The sequence below is a fragment of the Nelumbo lutea genome, chromosome 2, assembly GCF_056320005.1.
Source record: "Nelumbo lutea isolate HS-2025 chromosome 2, American lotus-T2T, whole genome shotgun sequence".
In the NCBI taxonomy this organism is placed as follows: domain Eukaryota; kingdom Viridiplantae; phylum Streptophyta; class Magnoliopsida; order Proteales; family Nelumbonaceae; genus Nelumbo; species Nelumbo lutea.
The window spans coordinates 71,730,639-71,756,595 of record NC_142685.1 but is presented as its reverse complement, the minus strand read 5'-3'; the positions used below and the strand labels follow the sequence as shown (position 1 = coordinate 71,756,595).

The 25,957-nt window shown below is 39.5% G+C and overlaps 1 pseudogene across 1 annotated transcript in view; it reads left to right on the top strand.

Moving 5' to 3' along the window:
• Positions 1 to 25,957, top strand: part of LOC148871470 (indole-3-acetaldehyde oxidase-like) — a 103,890-nt pseudogene that overhangs the window by 44,819 nt on the left and 33,114 nt on the right. The window contains exons 7-9 of the transcript XR_016107274.1: positions 1,358 to 2,323; positions 10,882 to 10,977; positions 17,806 to 17,904. The product of XR_016107274.1 is annotated as an indole-3-acetaldehyde oxidase-like (transcript). The remainder of the gene's footprint in view (positions 1 to 1,357; positions 2,324 to 10,881; positions 10,978 to 17,805; positions 17,905 to 25,957) is intronic.

Sequence of the window (25,957 nt, the reverse complement as noted above, 5' to 3'; positions counted from 1 at the left end):
GACAAAGGGTCAAGGGCTTGCGTTGTAAATTTGAAAACTTCTAAGCCCCTTTGACTGAAAAGATAAGAATTTTTTGAATTTAAATTCAAGTGGGACCCCCGTCTAAAAGGAAAGAGTTATGATGGTCCTAGTGGGGTCGGCTCAATGGCCTGCTCGACCCGGCAGCAGCCCAACTGCTTTTCTTTCATATACAGAGCTTCTACGATTATGAGCAGGAGCTTAGAAGTCTCAGGGGTTGCCAGAGAAGGAAGAAGTACCTTCCTGTAATCTGGATAGATTGGTGGTGACTGTTGGTTTGTCAGTTTCAGACTGGGTTTTGGGTTTTGGGGTTGCCTGAATTTGCACAAGTCAGTTAACAAGATCATGGGAACAGATTTTGGGAGGTGTTGGGATTACAAGTTTGTAATTTGGACAACTGGTCTTGATTAGTCTTTTCTTATTTTCTTTATTTCTTGGTGGTGCATTGTATCTTGGCGTTGCCTTAACAACTAATCAGTCTGTATCTTTTTTCCCTTTTAATGAAATTTTATTTTTAGTATAAAAAATAGAAGGCATAACAGTAAGAGTTGCACATTGGGTAAAAGCTTTGAAACTTTTTCATTCATTTTCAGTTATTGGCATTGTAAGATATTGGACAGAAGTGGCATAAATAGGAACAACGAAGGAAAAGGTACATGTGAATTGGAACCCACCAGCTGATAACAAGATAAAACTGAACTTTGATGGTAGTTCCATTGGTAATCAGGGGAGAGCAGGCATTGGGAGTGTGTTCAGGAACCATTTGGGCTCGGTGTTGGCATTGTATTCCGGGCCAATTGGTAATGGTGACTTGGTTAAAGCTGAACTAGTGTCATTGTTGCAAGGATTAACACTACCAAAGCAGCTTGGATTTAGAGAGCTAGAAGTGGAAGGGGATTCAAAACTAATCAGTTCAGCTCCTTGGATTTATATGCTTGCCTTCAAGGATATAACTTACCATTTTAGGGAACTCAACTCCACCTTTAGCTAGGAGTGCAAATGGAATGGCTGATGTACTTGCTAATCAGGGGGTTAATAGGCATCAGTTCTTTTGGGCTAAAGTGTTGGTTTATCTTTGTTGGGTCTTGTTGGGTTGCTCCAACTAGTTTTAACTTTACTAATGTTTCTTTTAATGCTTAGCGAATTCCTTTACTGATAATTAAAACATAAATGGAATAGCCCACATATCTTGATCCCCTCTGAAAGATTGCATGATTTTAAAACTTTTGATCATCGGAGTTTTCTATGACTTTGGAATGTTTATCTACCTACTTTCTGGATATTCTTTTGCCCCACATTACATATGTAGGAATTACAAGTTATTATGTGATGTTTTTAGGTTGCTACAGCATGTGCTCTTGCAGCACATAAGTTACAGCATCCTGTCAGGATTTACCTCAATTGCAAGACAGATATGATAATGGCAGGAGGACGGCATCCTCTGAAAATAAACTATAGTGTTGGCTTCAAATCCAGTGGGAAGATCACAGCTCTACACCTTGATATATTAATTAATGCTGGCATATCTGCAGATATCAGTCCCATCCTACCACTGAATATATTGGGAGCCTTGAAGAAGTACAACTGGGGATCTTTATCTTTTGATATAAAGATCTGCAAAACAAACCATTCAAGTAAGACGGCAATGCGGGCTCCAGGAGACGTGCAACGATCATTTATTGCTGAAACTATCATTGAGCATGTAGCATCAACTCTATCTATGGAAGTCAATACTGTCAGGAACAAGAATCTCCATACATTTGAGAGCCTCAAGCTTTTCTATGACAGTAGTGCTGGGGAAGCCCTTGAGTATACTTTGCCTTCAATTTTGGATAAGTTGTCTGCATCTTCAAAGTTCCACCAAAGGGAGGCAGAAATAAGACAGTACAATAGTTGCAGTAAATGGAGGAAAAGGGGAATCTCAATGGTGCCCATTCTGTATGAAGTGTCATTAAGGCCTACTCCTGGGAAGGTAAGCATTCTCAATGATGGGTCTATAGTGGTTGAAGTTGGAGGGATTGAGCTGGGCCAGGGGCTCTGGACAAAGGTGAAGCAGATGACTGCATTTTCTCTTAGTCCAGTAAAATGTGATGCAAGTGGAGACCTCTTGGAGCGTGTACGGGTCATTCAGGCAGACACATTGAGCTTAGTACAAGGGGGGATAACTGCTGGGAGCACCACATCAGAGGCAAGCTGTGAAGTAGTTCGAATCTTCTGCAATGAACTAGTTGAAAGACTAACCCCTCTCAAGGAAAGGCTGCAGGAGAAGATGGGTCCAATCTCATGGAATATGTTAATTCTCCAGGTGATTATTTGAATTTAAATTATTTACTTTCTGGATTTTTCTCAAGTCATGATAGAGAGGAAGAAGACATTCTTCTGTGACACCGTTTCATAAATGCGTAGGTCTCAACTTGGTCATCAGATGATTTTAGCCATCTTTATTATAAATTTTATGTTCAAGTTTATATGATTACATTCTTAGCAAGAACTAGCTGGTGGGGCCTATCAACACATCCTAGTACATGCTAAATATACATTGGTGATTGGATTTCTTCATTGTTTTGTTTATATTTTGTCACAAGTAGTTATAATCTTCATTTCTTGGAAAGCTCCATCTTTCTAATTCAATATGAGAAGAGGTATAATCCACAAATACAGGTTTAGTTGTAAGCTAAGCCTGAAATACAGGTTTCACATCCTATGCATGTTTAAGTTACTATATGTGCTACCTGTGGTGCTAGCCATATTGTCCATATGTTAGGGACATCCTAGATTGCCCATGGCCATAAAGTTGCATTATTTAAAGGAAGAATATTGTAGATTATTAGAAATTCTCTTAGACAAAGTAGTTCTGATATGAATGCTGTGTCTATGTGTGGCAAAATATAGAGGGAGAGAAGAAGAAAATTTTCTTTGTTGATCATAAAAACATATTGAGCATACAACTTAAATAAGAAAAGATAGGAAAGACAAACCCTTAGAATCTCTCTCAATTGACTAAAACTTTCCCTTAATCCTAGGATATGACTTTCCTAAATTTATTCAAATCTAATCTTTCCTAAATTTATTCAAATCAAATCATATCTTCTTAATTTGCCGCAAATCCTATCTTTCTTAATTTGCCGACACTCCCCCTCAAGTTGGTGCAAAGATATCTATCATGCCCAACTTGCTAACTTGAAGTTCAAATGGCTGTTTCAACAAGCCCTTAGTCAAAACATCTGCAATTTGCTGCGTGGTTGGTACAAACGGAGTGCAGATTATTCATTCTTCAAGTTTCTCCTTAATAAAGTGTCTGTCAATCTCAACATGTTTAGTCCTATCAACTGGGAATCACATTCCCTATTTAGAAAATCATATTTTCAATGATCAATCTTGAACCATAAACTAAACCAGATCTGAACCAAAAGGAGTAGGAGAGGATTATACCTGATACGGAGAAAAAGTATCTCCCAACGAAGGTGTTCACACCCAAGGAAGGATCCAAAGACTGCTCCCACTGAATCAACAATATTCTTCTCCAAGAATACTGTCCTTCGCAAGAAACAACAGGATGGCACGTGAGCACAACTTTCTATCAATTCTTTCTCAAAGAACTGATGTCGAGATCGAATCTTGACTTCTCCCACAACTGAAGATCGAACTAGATGTCTGGCGGCTGCAGGAAGGAGGCGACAAGAAAGATCTTTGCAGGGATTGCAGAAATCTTTCTTATGTGATTCTTCTAAAAGTTGCCGCCCCCTCCTCCTTTTGTAACCCTAAAAGATCAGCTCCTAATCCAATTAGGAGCTACTGATCCAAATCATATTTGGATCAGACATCTCTTTAGGTGATAAGGATAAACCCACATCTTTATCTGCAGATTAGATCAGCCTTCTCTTAATCTTATTAGGAGGTTTCTAGATCTGAATCATATTCAGATTTGGACTCTCTGAGTGGATGGGGTTAAGACCCTATCCTATCTGCTGATCCATCTCAGAATTCGCCCATATTTAACTTATTAAAATAGTCCAGTTCGAAATGGGCTTTAGGACCATTAAGCTTATGTGCTCACTTAACCTTCCTAACTGATGTCTAGTTGGGCTTCCTTGTATGGCGTGGGACCCAAGCATTGATCTACACATCAACCACATGGGTTCGGCCCGGCCTTTGTTACAAGGCCTGGCCGAATACACTGCTATGGACAGTGCACCCCCTGAAACCCATCAAATGGGCTCTATGGGCCCAACACTTACCCTAAGTGATCCCTGGGCCAAGCCGCCTTGTAACACCTAGAGACTATGGGCAGATGCAAGATTAGCCCATCAGGCATTATCCTCAATGGTCTTACACTCAACTTCTCAGCCCTTAATGATCAAACACTACCCAACAAGAGAGGACCTCTCCCTCGGCTACAAGGAATAGTGTTGCACTCTTTGCTTATATGGATCTCGGGAATTAAAACCTTTTGCAAACATTTTAGAAACCATAATATATGTACTTTGCAAAACAAATATCAACGATGAAATCGGCTGCCGGCAGTCTTGGTTTCCGTCAGTGAGAGTGCATCCCCGACATTACCTTTGTCCGACAAAGGGGCTGATCCTGTCACTATGATCACCCACTCAGATGAATTCTCAGACTGTCCCAACATACCCAGGTTTTGACCCCCGCTAAGAATCTCACTGGTTGGTACATCAAAGACAGCCTAATCCGACACCTAGTGCACTATCATAATCGAGTCTAAGGGTCGGGTGTAACTTTCTAGTTTTGCCCATTAATCTCCAAGGTCCAGGGCATCACTGGAAATCTGGTCCAGTTCAAAGATTCAATTAATCCTACACTGTATGTGCCTAGGGTCTCACCCTGGCAGTTGAGACAGGCCACCCCAACCGACTTGGTGGCACCACAGTGTCAGCCTTATTAGGATAGGTCTCCCCAGACCGACCCACTGGCTGTGAACATTCTAAACTAACACGTGTCTCATTAAGTGTCCAGTTTAAGGGTGTTACACAGAAACATACCAAGGGAACATGAATCAAATATGCATTTTTATTCATTTACAATAAACTCATAAAGTACATCATTCTGATTGAAGCTAAGGGCATACAAAACTGTCTAACAGCTCCCACTTGCACTTAGGTCCAATTAGGTACAAGCCGGAGTCCCGTGCTTTCCACGTGTTTCTCAAACACTTTCTGTGATGGTGGTTTTGTCAATGGGTCTGCTACATTTTCTGCTGACGCTACCTTCTGAATCAGGACGTCCCCTCTACCAACAATCTCCCGCCGTACGTGGTACTTCCTCTCGATGTGCTTCGACTTCGAGTGGGCTCGTGGCTCCTTAGCTTGAGCAATGGCTCCATTGTTGTCACACAACAACGGGATGGGTGATGTGCTGGATGGAACTACTCCCAACTCGTGAACGAACTTCATCCACACGGCTTCTTTGGCAGCCTCACTTGCGGCAATGTACTCGGCCTCAGTTGTGGAGTCTGCAGTCGATCCCTGTTTGCTGTTTTTCCAGCAAATAGCACACGATCCTATCGTGAAAACATATCCAGATGCAGACTTTCTATCATCTGGATCCGACTGGAAATCGGCATCTGTATACCCTTGGATCTGTAGTGAGCTACCGTCGAATACCAGACAAAACTCTTTTGTCCTACGAAGGTACTTAAGTATGTTTTTCACAGCAGTCCAGTGTTCCTGCCCTGGGTTGGCCTGAAATATGCTTACTACACTCACTGCTTGAGCAATGTCAGGACGAGTGCACAGCATGGCATACATGATGCTCCCTACGACAGAGGCATAGGGAATGTGTTTCATGCCATCAATCTCCTCAGAAGTCTTGGGAGACATCTTGGAGTCAGTGACTCCATGCCTGAAAGGAACATTTCCTTTCTTTGAGTTTTCCATGCTGTATCTTTTGATTTTTTTGTCAATGTAAGCAGATTAGGAGGCTTCTCCAAGATCTTTCATGGAGAATTGCTGTGAAAGCCATACTTTCACCATAGTTAACATTCCTACATCATTCCCAATGAGTAGAATGTCATCTACATACAGAACCAAGAAGGTAACCTTATCTCCACTGTACTTCCTGTAGACACAGGGTTCATCCGGATTCTTCTTGAAGTCAAACGATTTGACAGCAGAGTAAAAATGGATGTTCCAACTTCTAGAAGCTTGCTTAAGTCTATAAATGGATCTATTAAGTTTACATACCATGTTTTCCTGATCTACAGCAATGAAGCATTGCGGCTGCTGCATATAGATATCTTCAGTAAGATCTTCATTCAGGAATGCAGTTTTGATATCCATTTGCCAAATCTCATAATCATGGTATGCTGCTATAGCTAGCAGGATCCTAATGGATTTAAGCATGGCCACAAGCGAAAAGGTTTCCTCATAATCGATGCCCTCTCTGAGTGTACCCTTTCACCACCAGACGAGCTTTGAAGGTCTCAACCCTAACATTGGGGCCCTTCTTCCTCTTGTAAATCCATTTGCAACTGATTGCTTTTACCTCGGAGGGCATATCTACCAGAGTCCCGACTCCATTGGTCTCCATTGAGTCCATCTCTGCTCTCATGACCTCCACCCACTTCTGGGAATCTATGTCTAACATAGCTTCCGCGTAAGTCACGGGATCCTCTTCACTAGTCAAGGTTTCCACCAGGTAACTATCCTGGTCATAACCATAACGGACTGGTGGCCTGGATGCCCAAGTGGATCTTCTAGGTTGGTCACTACCTGAAACTTGTGGGAAATATCCCACTGCTCCTGAGCTTTCCTCATCAAGAACTATTTCCTGACGATGGGTGTCCAAGATGTAATTGGTTTCCAAGAATTGTGCATTTCGGCTGCAGAACACTTTCTGCTCACTTGGGTCATAGAATAGGTAACCCATAGAGCCTTTTGGGTAGCCTACAAATAAGCAACGACTGGTCTTGGATTCCAACTTGTCTGCACTTGTTCTTTTAACATGTGCTGGACAACCCCAAATCTTCAAGTGTCTTGTATCACTCCATATGTCTGAGTAAAGCCTTTAGCTACTAGGCGAGCCTTGTATCTCTCCAAGGATTCATCTGAGTTGTACTTCAGAGTGAACACCCATTTACAACCAACAACTGTCTTTACATCAGGTAGATCCACTTTCTCCCAAGTAGCATTCTTTTCCAAAGCTCTCATCTCCCCCAAAACAACTTATTTCCACCTAGGAACATTTAGAGCCTCCTGGATACTGTTAGAAATGGATACACTTGACACTTGTGAAATAAAGGCACAATATGAAGGTGAAATATTTTTGTAAGATACAAAATTTGACAGAGGATGTTTTGTACAAGACCTAACACCTTTCCTAAGAGCAATGGGAAGATCAAGCTAACTGGAAGAATTAGAATTACATGGAGGAATATTTTCAGGAATTTTTGGAGAATTATCATGAATTTCATGATCCAACCTCAGATCAGATTCTTGTTGATGCTACGGAATAGTGCCCTTTTCTGTGCTAGATATTCCCTTGAATATACAAGGCCTTTATACTGTTTCGCACACATCTCTGTTGTTTTAGCTTTTTAATTTTGAGATGGCATCACCAAAGGTTGTTCATTTTCGATATTTAATTCATTTGTTTCCACTAATTTTGTATTTTCTGCCTCACTTTCTTTTGGTGACTGATTGTGAGGAACATCATTATGGACAAATTAAAACATTAAATTAGAGCCATCTAAAAAACCATCTTCATTAGTGTTGCTCTCCCCCTGAAGATGGGAGTTGCTATAGTACGAGGTTCCTTCAAAGAATGTGACATCCATAGTCACAAACATCATTTTCAAAATTGGATCAAAGCATTTGTAACCTCTCTGATTAGTGGGATAGCTTACAAAAATACATTTATATGCTTTTGGTTCAAGTTTTGAACGCTTAGGATCATGGTTATGAACAAAGGCCACACTTCCAAAAATTTTTAAGGGAATGTTTGTCACTAGCCGAGAGTTTGGAAAACAGTCAATGAAAACTTGTATGGGTGTTTTAAAATCCAAAATTCATATAGGCAGTCTATTAATCAAATAAGTGGTTGTTAAAACTATTTTTCCCCAAAGATACTAAGGAACCTTAGTTTTAAAACTTAGAGCTCTAACAACTTCAAGGAGATATTTGTTTTTCCTTTTAGCCACCCCATTTTGTTGAGGTGTATTATTATACGAACTTTGGTGTACAATTCCTTTCTCAGCAAAAAAATTCCCTAACACATTGTTAAAAAATTCCTTTCCATTATCACTTCGAAAAATTTTAATTTGAGTCTGAAATTGTGTTTGAACCATGTTATAGAAATTTTTGAACACAGTTTCAGCATCGGATTTCTCTTTTAAAAGGAAAACCCAAGTAACCCTAGTATGATCATCAACAAAAGTAATGAACCAACGTTTTCCAGAAAGAGTTGTTACTCTAGAAGGACCCCAAACATCACTGTGAATCATGGTAAATGGTTTTGATTTTTTATATGATTGAGACTGAAAAACAACACGATGATGTTTTGCTAATTCACAAGATTCACACTTGAAAACCGAATGATTTTTATTCATGAATAACTTGGGATATAGATGCTTTAAATATTGAAAGTTAGGATGCCTTAATCGATAATGCCATAACAAAACTTCACTGTCACTAGAAATAGAGATAGAACTGAAACAAGTCTGTTGGTCTTGCCTTCCAAAGGTTGATCCTTTATTAAAGAGGTAGAGACCACCATCCTGTTTAGCACCCCCAATCATCTTCCCCGTGGTTAAATCCTGAAATTCACAACAAGAAGACCAAAGATTAACTCAACAGTTATGATCAAGGGTTAGTTTGCTGACAAATAAGAGATTGTATGATAGGTTGGGAACATGCTGAACATCTTTGAGGTTTAGAGAAGGAGAAATAGATACAGTTCCTTTCCCAGCAACAATAGCAATGGAACCATCTGCAATCTTAACCTTTTGATTCCCTGCACAGGGTGTATATGAAGAAAAGAATTGCGAAGTGCCGTCATATGATCAGTGGCACCTGAATCTAATATCCAGGAGCCATTAGATTTGGTACAAGCAATGGCTGCAGTGAAAAAATTACCTGACTGAGCTAGAGAACAGGATGGGTTAGAGTTTCTTAACGATTAAGATTGAAACATTTTATATAAGTGCTCTATTTGTTCCTTTGTGAAAGGAAGAGACTGAGGATGATTGCTGCCCTGGATTCGAGTTGCTTACTTGAAGTGCGTGGACATCTTCCCCTGACTTGTTGTCACTGCTTGATTTTTTCTTCCAACCTGCCGGTTTCCCGTGCAGCTTCCAGCAGGTTTCCTGAGTATGCCATGGCTTTCTACAATGATCACACCAAGGCCTCTGCTTTCCTCCTCGTTTATCTCCGTCTAAGTCTGCACCTCGGGCCACAAGAGCGGACCCTTCATTCTCTGTTTTTGTTTCACTAACATTCTTCAACATCACTTGCCGCCGTGCTTCTTCTCTATGCACTTCTGTAAAAACCTCTCTTATAGTAGGCAAGGGCTTTCGCCCTAAGATACGTCCCCAAACTTCATCGAGTTCTTTGTTCAAACTAGCCAAGAAGACAAAAACCCAACCTCTTTCTATCTTCTTTTTGTACCAAGCACTGTCACTCGGACTTTCCCATTCTTCTTCTTCAAATAAATCCAACTCCTGCCAAACAACCATCATCTCATTATAATAAGCTGTTACTTCACGTTCACCTTTTTGCATCTTCCACATTCGAGTATTCAGTTCGAACAGTTGTGAATGATTGTCCAAATCTGAATAGGTTTCCCTAACAGCTTCCCACACATCACGAGCCGTCGGCAGGAACATGAATGGTTTTCCAACCACCGGATTCATAGAGTTGATTAACCAGGCGGTAACCATCGAATTTTCAGAATGCCACTACCTGTACTTTGGATCATCAGTGGCTAGCGGTTTCACTTCGCCGTTCAAATAGCCGAGTTTCCCTTTGCCGTTGATCACCAACCGCACGGACTGAGACCACTCAAGATAATTTTTTCCATTCAAATTTTAAATGGTAATTTGAAGGGAATTCTCAGAAAGAGAAATAGCCGCTGACTGAATACCTCCCTCCGAAGACGTCATACCACTGGTAGCATCCAAAGATGTTGAACCAGAGCCAACCATGGCGGCCTTAAAATTCATGATCGAACCCTAAGGCTCTGATACCATGTGGCGAAATATAGAGGGAGAGAAGAAGAAAATTTTCTTTGATGATCATAAAAACATATTGAGCATACAACTTAAATAAGAAAAGATAGGAAAGACAAACCCCTAGAATCTCTCTGACTAAATCTTTCCCTTAATCCTAGGATATGACTTTCCTAAATTTATTCAAATCTAATCTTTCCTAAATTTATTCAAATCAAATCATATCTTTCTTAATTTTCTGCAAATCCTATCTTTCTTAATTTGCCGACACTATGTTGTTGTCCAAACATCAAATATTAGACTGTTAGGCTGTATTTTTTTTCCTTGGTAATGAGGCTGTGTTTTTAAGGAAGTTTCCTTTAAGTTTCTGTTTCTCTCTTATTTTCTATCAAACCAAGCATAGCATTATGAGATTACACATTGCCAAAAATTCTTGTTACTTGCAATATTATCTGTAATAATGAGATTTTCCAACATTGACGGTGAAACGGTTCCTCTAATACTTGAGCATTGTCAAGTTATTGCAAAAGCATGTATTGATGTTGGATTTACTAAATATTATAATTATATCACAAAAGTGCTGCGAATTTTTTGCTTTTCTTTGGAAAATTTTGTGGAAACTGCATTTGGTAGGAAGACAATTCTCTGTCTCAGTACATCTGTTTTGCACCTTGTAGGCAAATCTACAAGCAGTTAACTTATCTGCCAGTGCTTACTATGTTCCTGAAGTTACACCTATGCGGTATCTAAATTATGGTGCTGCTGTAAGTGAGGTGAGTACATCAATATATTTGCTTTACATTTTTTATTTGTATGAAACAACATTAGTGTATTTTTGAAGTTTTTGGGAAAAGAGACCAAGTCTGACTTATATGCTTTAACCTCGAAACTTAGATCCCTATTCCACACAAAGGTAGGTTCTACTCTCACCGTCAATGAGCAGAAGATTCATGAAGGCCCTTCATACCTGCATTAAACATGCTTCAAAATTCTAGTCATGCATTAAAACAGCCCCACTACTCCATATCACCCACCCCTTGTGCGAAATCTCTCATGCAACCTATTGTTTGGGGGAGAAGTGAATCAACCTATTGTTTGCGAAATCTCTCATGCAAACAAAAGTTGAGGCAAGTCTAAGTCTCTGTTTCTCTATCTTGCATGCATATACACTCTTGTAGACAAAACTGTCATCCCACACACTGTCTCCCCCATCCAAAAAAACAATTGGCCTAGTGTTTCTCAAGGAATATACAAGTGAAGATTGAAAAGTAATAGAAGTTTCCCTTCAATCATAATGTCCTTTTTTTAATGAAAGCATTGATCTGTATCATTATTGTCAATATCACTGTAATCAAAACAAATAGATGTAGTACAATAATGCGTACATAGAAGACAGTGACAGACATTTCAGAAACACAAGCCGGAGACCTGTTTTGGTGTTCTGAATTTTGCACTCCTGCTCATGCTCTTGCTTTCACTCTGAATTCTGCTTACTGTGAACTGATATTGGTGGATCAAAAAATGAGTCTATACAGCACAGGTGACCATAGATAAAGAAAGGCAAAAATTATTAATAAGAAACTTCAGCATCTATTAACATCATCAAAATGGAGAAGAAAATAAACTATATACCAGTTAGTAGTGTGATCTGATCTAAAACAGTAGGGTCTGTTGAAATATGTTATAGTGCAATAGGGTCTATTGAAATATTATAGACTCCCTAATAGAAAACTTATAAAAAGAATAATATATATTTATAGTCTTATTACAGTGTATGAAGGTCTACAATAGTATTGTGGGCCCTCATCATAAAAGCCAATAAAAAATGGATAAATAAAAAGAAAAGTTTAATAAAATGTTCATAAAAAAAAATAGTAAAAACAAATGATTAAACTAATTAATTATTAAATAAAATAAAATGCATAAATAAAATGTTTTTAAAGTAATACAAATATTAAATGATTTATATGGTAATATTGTAAATCCTCATTATAAAAGCAATACAAAAATGGATAAATAATAAGAAAGTTAATATTTGAGATAAAATATTCATAAAAGAAACAAAAATAAAGAGATTTTTGTAATAATAAAAATATTAAATGGTGTATATTGTTTATATGATTTAATTCTAATTATTTCTTAGAACAAAAAGAGATGCATCATGGAAGATAATAGACTAGAAAGGTTTATTAATGTTTCCTTTATCATTTTATAGTTTATCATTCCATATTTCTACTTATTTCATAATTTTTCCACAATGTCTATAACTTTTACAATATTTACCTTTGACATTTCCGACATATGTCCTATTTGGGTAAGTGACATTTCCATTGATATCGACATTATTAACCTTAGCCTAACATGTGAACAAACAAATTCAAGAAGAGTTGAGACTATTATTTTCCCTTGGAACAAAAGACAGACATGGATGTTTGCTAAACTGATAGGCTTCACATAGCAATTCACAAACAGACAATAAATTAGAGGCAAGACTCTTAAGAGTAGGAAGCAAGGGATGACCCAACCGACAGTGCCACTATAATGCTATAGTAGGATGTACAGCTTTTTGCGAATCCCCACCATCTAGATAGTACAATCCTCCAACCTCACGCCTGGCACAAATCGTCTTCCTCGTCTTGAGATATCAAAATACACAATTTAGAGTTTCTGTCAATTTACTAATAGCCATAAGGTTTAATGGAAATTTAGGAACATACAGGACAAACGACAAAGTCAAATCAGAATGTAAGATGATGAAAGGGCTATTTTGGGTTTTTCATTTCCTCTTTGTATTTGGGCGCCCAAGTAAGGGAAAACTTGTACTTTGAGCAAAATTATAAATTTTTTGTCTCTGGTGTGAATAGTTACTCGAGACACACCTTCATAAGTCTCTTCTTCTCCCTTCTCCTCCTTTCTCTTCTTCTTCCTTTGTTACTTTGGCTTCACCTTAAACAACTTGGTATCAGAGCTCATCTGGATTCACGGTAGGCTTCTGCTGGTGTTCGTTACCCTAGAGGCAACTTGTTGATGTCAGACCACCGCCGGATGACTCAGCAGCCCGTACAAGTGGTTACAACCATCCTTGAAACTGGTATGGTTCAAATTTCCCTGAATTTAGGGATTTTTAGTATAGGTTTCACCTCCATGTGAAACCTTTGTGATTTGTTGTGATTTTTCCAAAAGGAAATCCACAGAAAATTCAGATTTGATTTTGAGGCTGTTTCAACACCTTTAATGGAGTGTTTCTCCTTCAAACCAATTTTATTTGGCTCGTTTTATATTTCTAGGAAGATGGGAAATGGTCTTGTAATTTTCTGAACCCTAGAAATTTTTTGGGGTTTTTTCTTCCTATATTTTGAAGCCCAAACTATTCTTGGGGCTATTGTTTCTTCTTAACTGTGTGTTGGCTCTTCCCTTGGCCTTGTTCTATGCTGGTGGTGCATTGGAACTCTTTGTGACTCTTAAAATTATTCCTAGTTAAGGAATGGGAGCTTCTAAGGATGTTTAGTTGGTTCCTGGAATGCTTCTAGGAAACGTGGGTACCTCTAATGGCATGATAACTACTATCAAACTTGATGGAACCAACTTCCTGGAATGGTCCCAGTCTACTAAGCTCACCATTGGAGGAGAAGGTAAGCTGGGTTTTATCATCGGAAAGGAAATAAAGCCTAAATCAGAAGACCCGATGTTTTCTAAATGGGAGCAAGACAATTTGATGGTAATTTTGTGGCTGGTTTGCTCCATGCAGCCACATAGAGCCCGTACCAATTTGATGGTAATGGTAATGTCGTGGCTGGTTTGCTTCAATAGAAGTTCAAAACCAGATCTATTTCCACCCAAAACCAATGGTTATTGCAGGGTAGCTCAAGGCAGAAGTAAGGTTTAGTCCTACAGCCGATCTTTACAATCCAATCATCAAACTAGTCAGTGAAACCAGCTCCTAATACACTCATCAGGAATACTCCCAAACCACCAAGGATTGCCCTTGTGCTTGAATCATTTAACGTAGAAGAAACAGCCACAGTTTAGCAATCACAGCAACCAATACACCCAAAAAGTATGAGAACCAGAATTATACTAACTTATGTTAACACCAATAGCAGCAATGTAACATCCCTTAAACATGGACCTGCAGTGAGTTCTCATATGCCAAAAAAGATCCTAACTACGAATCATACAGCCAAGGCACCATAGCATACATGGGTTGAAAATAGATCAGAACCACAACAACCGAGGCAGCCACCATCTCTTCACAATCCTCAAGTATACACTCGTGGAAGATCAAAATCACACCAAGGCACATCACAGGCTGAACTGAACACATATTTGAAACATGAACAGGTAAGAAGAAACCTCTTCCAAATCCTTTTATCTTCATCCACAGAGTGAACAGATGGCCAAAAGAATAAACCTTTTGGTGTTACAACGAAAAGGAAAATAATAAACAGGAAAATCTGTCTTACCCAACCAGTCCTAGCCCAGATATAGTAAATTCCAACACCTTCAGAATAACAAATGAGAAAAAAGGAAGAAGGGTCATACGAGCTTCAGATCTCTGCTTAGTCCTTCTCTGATACCACCTACTAAGATCCAGTAGAAAGAAAGGAGACAATAGAGGAGATAAGAGAAAAAGAATGAAGCCAAAAGTCAAAGTGATGGCTGCTCCACTTTGTCTTATATATTAGGGTGTCAACATAAAGAGAAAAGACATAATCTTAGTTACAAATAGAGAGAAAAAAATAAAGAGAACACCCCTAACCTGACAACAATGACATTGTGCTATCCTATCAATAGGAACCAATTCTATCAGTAGGTTTTTATCAATAGCCACTCCATGTGCCATGGCATAGTACTCTGCTTCGACACTTGATCTAGCCAGAATAGCTTGTTCTTACTTCTTCCAAGTAATCAGATTTCCCCCCACAAAAGTGCAATACCCAGAAGTGGATCTTCTATCATCAATGGATCCAGTCTAATCTGCATCTGTATAGTCCTCAAAATGGAGATGACCATGTTTAGAGAAATGAAATGTAATAGGGGAGTGCATATACTAAGTGTGCCCACAACATATGCAATATTGTGTCTGGTCATGGAGAGATAATAGGAGCTTACCAATTTGTCTTAGGAGCTGCCTGTTCTCACATATGATTTAGCCTATGGAGGGTGTTCTTATAGATGCTTTGACCCTGGAAATGAGCCACTAATGTCTAATGACATAGGTCTCTCCTGCTTGGAAATTTGTGGAAGTATTCAGAAGCAGGGTTGATTTGATATTGCATTCTCACATGACATGGTTGTTTTCAAATAAATGTGGCCACGCAGTTTCAAAAATCTTGACTCAACCCAATATTAGCCTTTTGTTATCTTTTAAAGAAAGATATTTAAAAATGTTGACAAACAATGGGAGGGTTATTGGTGTTTGTCAATTTTCATTTTGTTTTTTTTTTTTAATTTATCAATAATGGGTTGATCTGTATGAGAAATGATAATGAATAAAACTATTAGAATTTGTTTATAATAAGGAGAATTGGTCTGAGAAGTAAAATTTCATTTTGTTTTTAAAGAAAGATATTTAAAAATGTTGACAAACAATGGGAGGGTTATTGGTGTTTGTAAAATTTCCTTTTGTTTTTTTTTTTTAATTTATCAATAATGGTTTGATCTGCATTAGAAATGATAATGAATAAACCTATTAGAATTTGTTTATAATAAGGAGAGTTGATCTGAGAAGTTTTGGTGATAGTAGGACTGAGTTGAGATCATTTTGACGGGCAACCTATCTCAGTTATTGATTGTGATAAGTAAGAGTGCTGGTCACCTCTGGATAGAGGTCTTTATAAGCCCTTCTAAGGGTGTTTTCTATCCTATCAATGTTTTGGCTCTCGATCCAGAGAAGTACCAGCAGATATTGGCTAGAAACTGGAAGTTGAACCAAATTTGATCAAATAACAAAATGGAACGAGGACTTAAAATAGGTATGCTGAATTTAATTTGATTATAGCTTCTGTTGTTTCTTGATTCAAAGCTGACAAACATTAGGAATACCCCTCATTAGATGCATAATAGAATTATGCTATTAAAGTACTCCCACTATCGCTACTAACATGGTTTAATTTATAAATCAGTATGACTCAATTACCTAAGTTTCTTTGGAATTAAGAATTGATTTAGATGACTCTGATAATAAGAGACTGACAACACCATGCTGGTCTCTACTCTAGAAATAGTGATATTATTATTGTCTTACTAGATGACCATGGCATAATACTTTTGCTTTCTTACTAGCAAGGTTCAAAATTTCGATACAATACGCCCCTGCAGGGGTCGTATCGGGGCCTGATCTGGTTCAGGGGGTAGAACAGCCTTAAGCCTACCCCTCTGAAGTTTGAACCAGTTTCAAAGAAAAAAAACCAGGAGAGCGAGCTTTGATACAGGCCGATACGCCGCTACCTGAAAATAAAAAAGGTGTCACTTTCCACACAATCTCCCCTTGTGAAGAAAACCAACGATATATCCTGATTTGTGATTCATCATACTAAGAGGACTGCATATGTCAATTGTCAACTGAAAAATCTGAAAGAAATGCTTCTTAACAGATCATGGGATTTTGCAATGGAGCATGATATGGTTGACTGTTTCTCTGTTCACAAAATTTGCATCATGCAAGAATTATTCTGGCATAAACTTATGCCTACTAATAAGGACATCAATTTAAATTCCATCCAATTTTGCCGTCCAAGACAAAAATATAACTATTTAGCATGCCAAATAAGTTTGACTGGGACTGAAAGGTTATCATTTGTTGTCAAAGATAAAAGTTAAAGAGAAACTAACTTTATCTCCTCAACACCGTTTTCTTTTGACACCATTTTTATAATTGATTTGAATACCTTCCATTTGAGCTTACTTGTATGGTGATGCACACTTGCACAGATATGGAAATGGACATGGACATTAGGATACAACCCTCCATTTCCTTGGGTTGTGTTTGGTTTGAAGGAAAAGGTAGGGAAACATATACAAGGTTTGTACAGGTTTCCTTTCCCTTCCCTACCTTTTCCTTCAAACCAAACACAGCTTTAAATCCTAGAAATGGATATGCATATGGATGTTCCATGCGATATGTTTATATCATGCCTATTTATCTAGTTCTGGAAGCAAAATGTAATTTCTCATGACTAATGCCTTTCCAATTTAATTAAGTTTCTTGTATGTACAGGTTTATTTATAATAGTTAAAACATGCCATTTGACATATTTTACAAGTGTTAATTCCGTAGAATACATCTAGAAGTGTCCATGCAATATCTGGTGCTATATCCTATAAGTATGACATCCAGCATTGGTATGCTAAACATGTGTGTATCTGGGTTTACCATAGGTCTATTTTCCGATCATTAGAACTTTCTTTTCTGGATTTTGAGACTGAGCCTAATACTTCATGGTTAACTCTGATGTATATATATATATATATATACAACTTAATTTCTGTACTGAAAGGTCATGTAGTATGTTTGTTTGGTATCTTATCATAAAACAATTGTCTGTTACTCTTTTTCAATTTCAATAATGTACTAACAAATGAAGTTGTTTGAATCACAGGTGGAGGTAGATCTTCTCACTGGAGCAACTTCAATTTTGCAAACAGATATTATTTATGACTGTGGACAGAGCTTGAACCCTGCTGTGGATATGGGACAGGTTTATTCAACTGCAATATTATTTAAAGTTGTACCCCATTCTTAAGTTCTTACCCTTGTTCTTCACGTTTGGTCCATAACATATATGTTAGTACTATTCAACTTCTGGGGATTTGGGACAGGTTTTTTCATTCATTTGGTCCATAATGTTTGCTGAAAGATTGTAGCTGAAGTAGTAGAAGAGAGGTGAAGGCAAACAAGTTCTGAGAATGTCGAACTAAGTAACCCAGTCGACAGTACTATTATTTATAGTAGATTACAATACAGTGTTACATGAAATGTCTGGAATGCCCCTGATTAGTGATGGGACACCCAGACTGCTTAAAACACTAAATAGACCCAATAACAAAGGCCCAGTACCTAACAGCTTAAAACCCAATACAAACTAACATGTACACCTATCAGCCAAACCAACAATACATAAAAACAGTCAACTTAACACTCCCCCTCAAGCTAAGCATGGATATTAGTCATGTTTAGCTTGCCAAGAATGTCCAAGAATTTTGTTGCAGCCAACCCTTTAGTTAGCACATCTGCAATCTGCATCTCGAATGGAGTATAAGGAATGCAGAGTTCTCCCAAGACTATTCTCTCTCTAACAAAATGTCGATCAATCTCAATATGTTTTGTCCTGTCATGTTGCACTGGGTTATTTGCAATGTTGGAGGCAGCCTTGTTGTCACAGTAGTACAGCCTGAGAGGACCCTCAGCTTTTATGCCAAGCTCACCAAGAAGGGTCCTAAGCCACAGAAGTTCAGCTTCCACACTTGATCTAGCAACCACATTCTACTTCTTACTCCGCCATGTAACCAAGTTCCCTCCAACAAATGTACAATATCCCGAAGATTTTCTGTCCCCAACAGAACCAGCCCAATCTGCATCAGTATAAGCTTCAATTTCAATTTCATTGTGTTTTCTGAGCAGAATTCCCTTTCCTGGGCAAGTCTTCAAGTACTTGAGAATCCTTTCAACTGTTCTCATATGAGGGATCTTTGGAGAGTGCATGAACTGATTGACAACGTGCACAACATAAGCAATATCTGCTCAGGTGAGAGATAGATACATCAGCTTCCCTACCAATTTTTGGTATCTCTCTTTATCACAGTAGTCCTCCCCTACTAATTCCTATAGACCATGGTTCTGTTCTATTGGGGTATCTGCTGGTCTACACCCTATCATGCCTGTCTCTTCTAGGAGGTCAAGTACATACTTCCGTTGACATGTATAGATCCCCTCTCTTGATCTAGCAACTTCAAACCCAAGAAAGTATCTCAAATGACCCAAGTCTTTGATTTCAAATTCAGAGGCTAAAAAATCCTTTAGTCTTTTGATTTCTTCTAGGTCATTCCTAGTAATCACCATATCATCCACATAAACAATGAGTGATGTAAGTTTGTTATCCTGTCTCCTTATGAACAAGGTATGGTCTGCACCACTCTGAGTGTACCCCACTTTCTTCATGGCCCCACAAAGCCTCTCAAACCATGCACGAGGAGACTGCTTTAGGCCATATAATGCTTTTCTCAGTTTACACACCTTTCTATCAAAGTCGTAGCCTGGTGGAGGGTCCATAAATACCTCTTCATGAAGATCACCATTTAGGAAGGCATTCTTCACATCCAACTGATGGAGTTCCCATGAAAAATTTGCTGCTAATTGAAAGCTGAACCACTGTAGTCGAAGTAGCAGAAAAGAGAAGAAGAAGAAAAGATGCTGGAAATGTCGAACTATACTTCCAGCCGACCATGCCTTTATTTATATATAAGTGAAATACAAAGTACAAGAATTTACTAGGATACCCCTGATTAGTGATGGGACACCCAAAAGACTTAAGACATAAACAAGATTAGGCCCATTAACAAAGGCCCAGTTACAAGATAAGTTTAACATAAGAATGGGCTAATAGGAATTCTTATAAGCCGAACACACTCAAGCCTTCTAACATATCATTCTAACACTCCCCCTCAAGCTAAACGTGGATATCAATCATGTTTAGCTTGCCAAGTATGTCCTTGAACTTTGTAGTTACCAGCCTTTTTGTTAATACATCTACAATCTGCATTTCTGATGGAGTATAAGGCACAAAGAGTTCCCCTGAAACAATTCACTCTCTTACAAAGTGTCGATCAATTTCAATATGTTTTGTCCTGTCATGTTGTACTGGATTATTGGCAATGTTGATAGCAGCTTTACTATCACAATACAACTTGAGAGGACCTTCAATCTTGATACCAAGCTCATTAAAGAGAGTTCTGAGCCATAAGAGTTCAGCAACCCCATGTGCCATAACTCGGTATTCTGCTTCTGCACTTGATCTAGCCACAACATTCTACTTCTTACTGCGCCATGTGACTAGGTTTCCTCCCAAAATGTACAATAACCTGAGGTTGACTTTCTGTCTCCAACAGACCCAGCCCAATCAGCATCAGTGTAGGCTTCAATTCTAAGTTTGTTGTTCTTCCTGAATAGTATTCCTTTCCCTGGGCAAGTTTTCAAGTATCTTAGAATTCTTTCCACTGCTTTCATATGAGGAGTCTTTGGTGAGTGCATGAATTGACTGACAACATGCACTGCATAGGCAATGTCTGGCCGAGTGAGGGATAGGTATATAAGTTTTCCTACCAATTTTTGGTACCTTTCTTTATCACAGTATTCCTCACCCATTGATTCTTGTAATACATGGTTCGGTTCTATTGGTGTGTCTACTGGCCTGCACCCCATCATGCCTGTTTCTTCTAGGAGATCTAGCACATATGTAGATTCCTTCTCTTGATCTAGCAACTTCAATCCCGAGAAAATATCTCAGATTTCCCAGGTCCTTGATCTCAAATTCTGAAGCTAAGAACTCCTTCAGCCTCTTCATCTCTTTCACATCATTTCCAGTAATCACCATATCATCCACATAAACAATGAGAGCTGTAAGTTTTTCATCCTGTCTCCTTGTAAACAATGTATGATCTGCACTGCTCTAAGTGTACCCCACTTTCTTCATGGCCATACAAAGTCTCTCAAACCATGCATGGGGAGATTGCTTCAAGCCATACAAAGCTTTCCTTAGTTTACACACCTTCTTTCCAACATTATATCCAGGTGGGGGTTCCATGAATACCTCTTCATGTAGATCACCATTAAGGAAAGCATTCTTCACATCCAGTTGATGAAGTTCTCAAGAGAATTTTGCAACTAATGACAGTAGAACCCTGATTGTGTTGAGCTTTGCTACCGGGGCAAAGGTTTCCTTGTAGTCAATTCCTTCCTTTTGTGTAAATTCCTTTACCACAAGTCTGGCCTTGTATCTTTCAATTGACCCATCTTCCCTGTGCTTTACTATGAATACCCACTTGCACCCAACAGTGCCTTTCCCTTCTGGGAGGTCCACCAATTCCCACGTTCTTGCTTTCATTAGGGCTTTCATCTCTTCATTCATGGCTTCTTTCCATCTTGGATCAGATACCGCCTCTGAATATCTGGAAGGGACACATACAGAGGAAAGAGCAGACACAAAGGAATGATAGGCAGGTGATAAATGTGAGTAAGAGACATAATCAGCTATGGAATGCCGAGTGGTGCAAGAATGAACAGGCTTACGGAGAGCAATGGGAAGATCCAAATCTGAATTGAGAGAGTCAGAATTACCTTGGATTGCAGAGGCGGAGTGATCTGAGTCCAACTGGTTGCAATCATGAGGTTGAGGGCCCTTCTTCCTTCTACTGTATGTAAGTATCTCTTTCTCTTTCCTGCTAGGATCATCAAGAGCATCAGCTAAAGCTGGAGATGTAACCGGCACAGCGGGAGTCTCACTAGGTCGACCCGGAATGGTACAACTAGGAGCAGTGGAAGGTGATGAAAGGGGAACAAAAAAAGAGGGAGAATGAGAATCCTCTTCCATACCACTAGTCTCCCCCTGAAGAGGATTCTGAGAAGATTGGAAATAGGGTTGAGACTCAAAAAAGACTACATCTCCGGTGACATTTTTTCTTGGAGACAGGATCATAACACTTATACCCCTTTTGCGTAGGAGAGTAACCCAAAAAAATTCCCTTGTAGCCTTAGGATCCAACTTGGTTTTCTTTGGATCCTTCACATGTATGAAGCATGTACATCCAAAAACCTGTGGGGGAAGAGGAAATTCTGGAAGAGTGGGGCACAAAAAGAGAAAGGGGTCTTCATACCCAGTACCTTAGATGGCATCCGATTTATTAGGTATGATGCAGTGAGAACAGCTTGAGACCAGTATTGCTTGGGCACATTGTGTTGGAAAAGTAGAGCTCGAGCTGTCTCCATTAGGTGCCTGTTCTTGCGCTCAGTAACCCCATTTTGCTGAAGGGTGTAAGCACATGATGATTGATGTAACATGCCTTCGTCTTCCATGAATGAGTTCAGGGATCTTTCAAAATATTCAGCTGCATTGTCTGAACGGAATTGTTTAATCTTCTTATCAAATTGTGTTTCAACCATCTTGCAAAACATCATAGTTATCCATGGAGCTTCTTCACGTCCTTTTAATTGATAAATCCAAGTGCACCGAGAATAATGGTCAATACAACTAATAAAATAACGGAAGCCATCAATGGAGACAATGGGTGAAGGACCCCAAACATCAGAATGGACCAAATCAAAAGGGGCTTGAATTTCATTACTAGAAATCGGATACATTGATCTGCATTGTTTTGACATTTGACACACATCACAAACTAAACTTTGACTCGGAATGCCTTTACATAAATCGGGAAACAACATTGCTAAAGAAGAAAAAGACAAATGACCTAGCCTAGCATGCCACAAGTGCAACCTAGCTCTTGACTCCACACTTTCTGGGCTAGTAGTAGCAGAAGCTTGCAGTGCTGAATTGACATCTGCATCAAAATAGTAGAGGCCCTCATACTCATGACCACTCCCAATCGTTCTCATCGTCAATCTGTCCTAGAAAACACAATGAGAGGGAAAAAAAGTTATACTGTAGTTCAAATTTCTTGTAAGCTTTGAAACAGACAACAAATTTGATGTAAGACTAGGAACATGTAAGACTGATTTAAGAGAGAGATCCTTGCTTAGGTCAACCACTCCCTTTCCCGAGATGGTGGAGAGGGACCCATCAGCTACTCTCATCTTATCCTGGCCAGACAATAAATGATATGAGGATAATAATGAGGACATATGTGTCATATGGTCAGTGGCTCCTGAGTTAATCACCCAAGAGCTAGAATTAATGGAACTAGTTGCACTAAATGCAGAGGTTGTACCTGATTTGGCAAGAGAGGTGGAAACTAAAGGATTGTTCTTCAGACGGGCAAATGCCCGACTGAGAACCTCTACCTCACTAGCTGTAAAGCCCAAGGTACTTGGTCCAGAGAAATCAACAACCTGCTTTGTGGTGGAAGAGGACACTGGCTGAGTACTCTGTGAGATGTCACTACTGCTGTTGGTGGCAAGATTCCCACTTGCTGTGTGGCCTTTATGTTGCCTTTTTTCCTTTCTCAGAGCAGCTGGCTTCAGATGAGGGTACAAGACCCAACATTTCTCCTTTGTGTGTTTCTCACCACCACAATGGGTACACTTGAGGGACTTATTGTCTGAAAATCTGCTTCCCTTAGTGGAGACTAAGGCTGAATGTTCTCCAGATAGTTCTGTTGCTTATGTCTGGGAGTCAACCTGCATCTCCTTTCTCCTTACTTCTTCATTCCTCACTAGGTAGTAAACATGATGAAGCTCAGGTAATTCATCTCTCCCTAGAATCTGTGACCTTACACCTTCATATATAGGGTCTAAGCCTGCTAGGAACTTGAAGGCTCTGCCCTCCCCAATCTGCTTGTCATGCCTCTCCTTATCCCTGGCATTTTCCCAATCCAAAATCATGTGATGGTCAAGCTCTTCCCAGAGACCTTCCAGTGTTGCAAAGTATGTTGCCATAGACATGTCTCCTTGCCTTAGGGCTGCAATGTCGATTCAGCCTGTAGATTCTAGCATTATTCTTCTTTTGGCCATATGTCTTAGATACTTTCTCCCAGATTTTAGTGGCTGTAGGAAAATGATGAACAGTTCTGGCCACCCGAGGAGTCATGGAGGCCAGCAACCAAGACATAACTGTGGCATTTTCCTTGCGCCACACAGTGTATTCAGGGCTGCTGATTTCTGGTTCCTTTTTATCTCCATCCAAATAGCCTGTGAGTTCACGAGAGGTAATGAACAGTTTTGCTGAGACAGACCACTCTCTAAAGTTATACTCATCCAATAGCACACTTGTAATCTGCAAGTTATGCAGATTGAGGTTCTCCAGGTTTGAGGACCTTATAACAGGTCTGTTATCTTTAGAGGAAACTTCACCGGATAGTGATGACATCCTGACTTCGGTCAAGGAGTTGTTCACAGCACCGTTGGGTGACTCTGGTTAGGGCTGGCCGAAGTAGTCACAGAGATCACAGTGCTGATAACACACCAGATAGGCTTCACTTGGACTAAATCAGTTCGGGTACAGCAACAAGGAAAAGTCTGTAACTGAACCAGTTCACAGAGATGGAGTAGGTCTAGTATCCGACCTGGAAATGATCTGTAACTGAACCAGTTCACAGAAATGGAGTAGGGCTAGTATCCGACCTGGAAATGATCTGTAACTGAACCAGTTCACAGAGATGGAGTAGGGCTAGTATCCGACCTGAAAGTGATCTGTAACTGAAGTCTCCACAGTTCTGTAAAGGTCTTTCTGAACCAGTTCTGATGCAGGTTCTGATTAGCCGAAGTAACCTCAGCAGGTCCTGACAGCTCGCAACACAGTTTTAGACTTGCCGAGATTGTCACAGTTCTGATGCAGTTTTGTTACAGTAGCAGAGGTGTTCTGGGCTGGTAACCGACCTGTGCTATGTAGACTCCACTTGAACTTCGAGTACTGCAACTGTAAAGGGAGTTCCCCTCCTTATAGACAACACTAGGACTGTTGAAATCAGTCCTCAACTAGGTCTGTCCTATACAAACCTCTACTTAGCAGCCGAATAGTTGCTAACTACTAGAAACTAGTAGGACTCCAGCTTCAGGGTCTTACCTCCCTTGCGCCCTACAACCAAGGGAAACCCTAGGTCGAACCTTGTGTTGTTAACAGCAACCCAGATAAAAAAAATGAAATACAGCAAGGAGGAGATGGCGTCGGCAGTAACCAGGAAGGTGCTCAATGCTCTGATACCATGAAAGCTGAACCACTGTAGTCGAAGTAGCAGAAAAGAAAAGAAGAAAAGATGCTGGAAATGTCGAACTGTACTTCCAGTCGACCATGCCTTTATTTATATATAAGTGAAGTACAAAATACAAGAATTTACTGGGATACCCCTGATTAGTGATGGGACACCCAAAAGACTTAAGACATAAACAAGATTAGGCCCATTAACAAAGGCCCAGTTACAAGATAAGTTTAACATAAGAATGGGCTAATAGGAATTCTTATAAGCCAAACACACTCAAGCCTTCTAACATATCATTCTAACACTAATGACATTAAAACCCGAATTGTGTCGAGCTTCGTTACTGGAGCAAAGGTTTCTTTGTGGTCAACCCCTTCTTTTTGAGTAAACCCCTTTGCCACAAGCCGGGCCTTATAGCTTTCAATGGACTCATCCTCCCTATGCTTTATAGTGAATACCCACTTGCACCCAACAGTGCTCTTCCCTTCTGGCAGATCCACTAACTCCCAAGTCCTTGCTTTCATTAAAGCTTTCATCTCTTCATTCATAGCTTCTTTCCACCTTGGGTCAAACACAATCTTTGAGTACCTAGAAGGAACATGTACAGAAGAAAGAGCAGACACAAAGGAGTGATAGGATGGAGATAAACATGAGTAAGAAACAAAATCAGCAATGGGGTGCCGAGTAGTACAAGAATGGATAGGCTTACGAAGAGCAATAGGAAGATCCAAATCAGAAGTATGTGTGTTGGGATTACCTTGGATTGCAGAGACAGATTGATCTGAGTCCAACTGGTTGCTGTCATGAGTTTGAGGCCCCTTTTTCCTTCTGTTATAGGTGATTCTTATATATTTCTGTTGCCTACTAGAACCCTCAGGAATATCT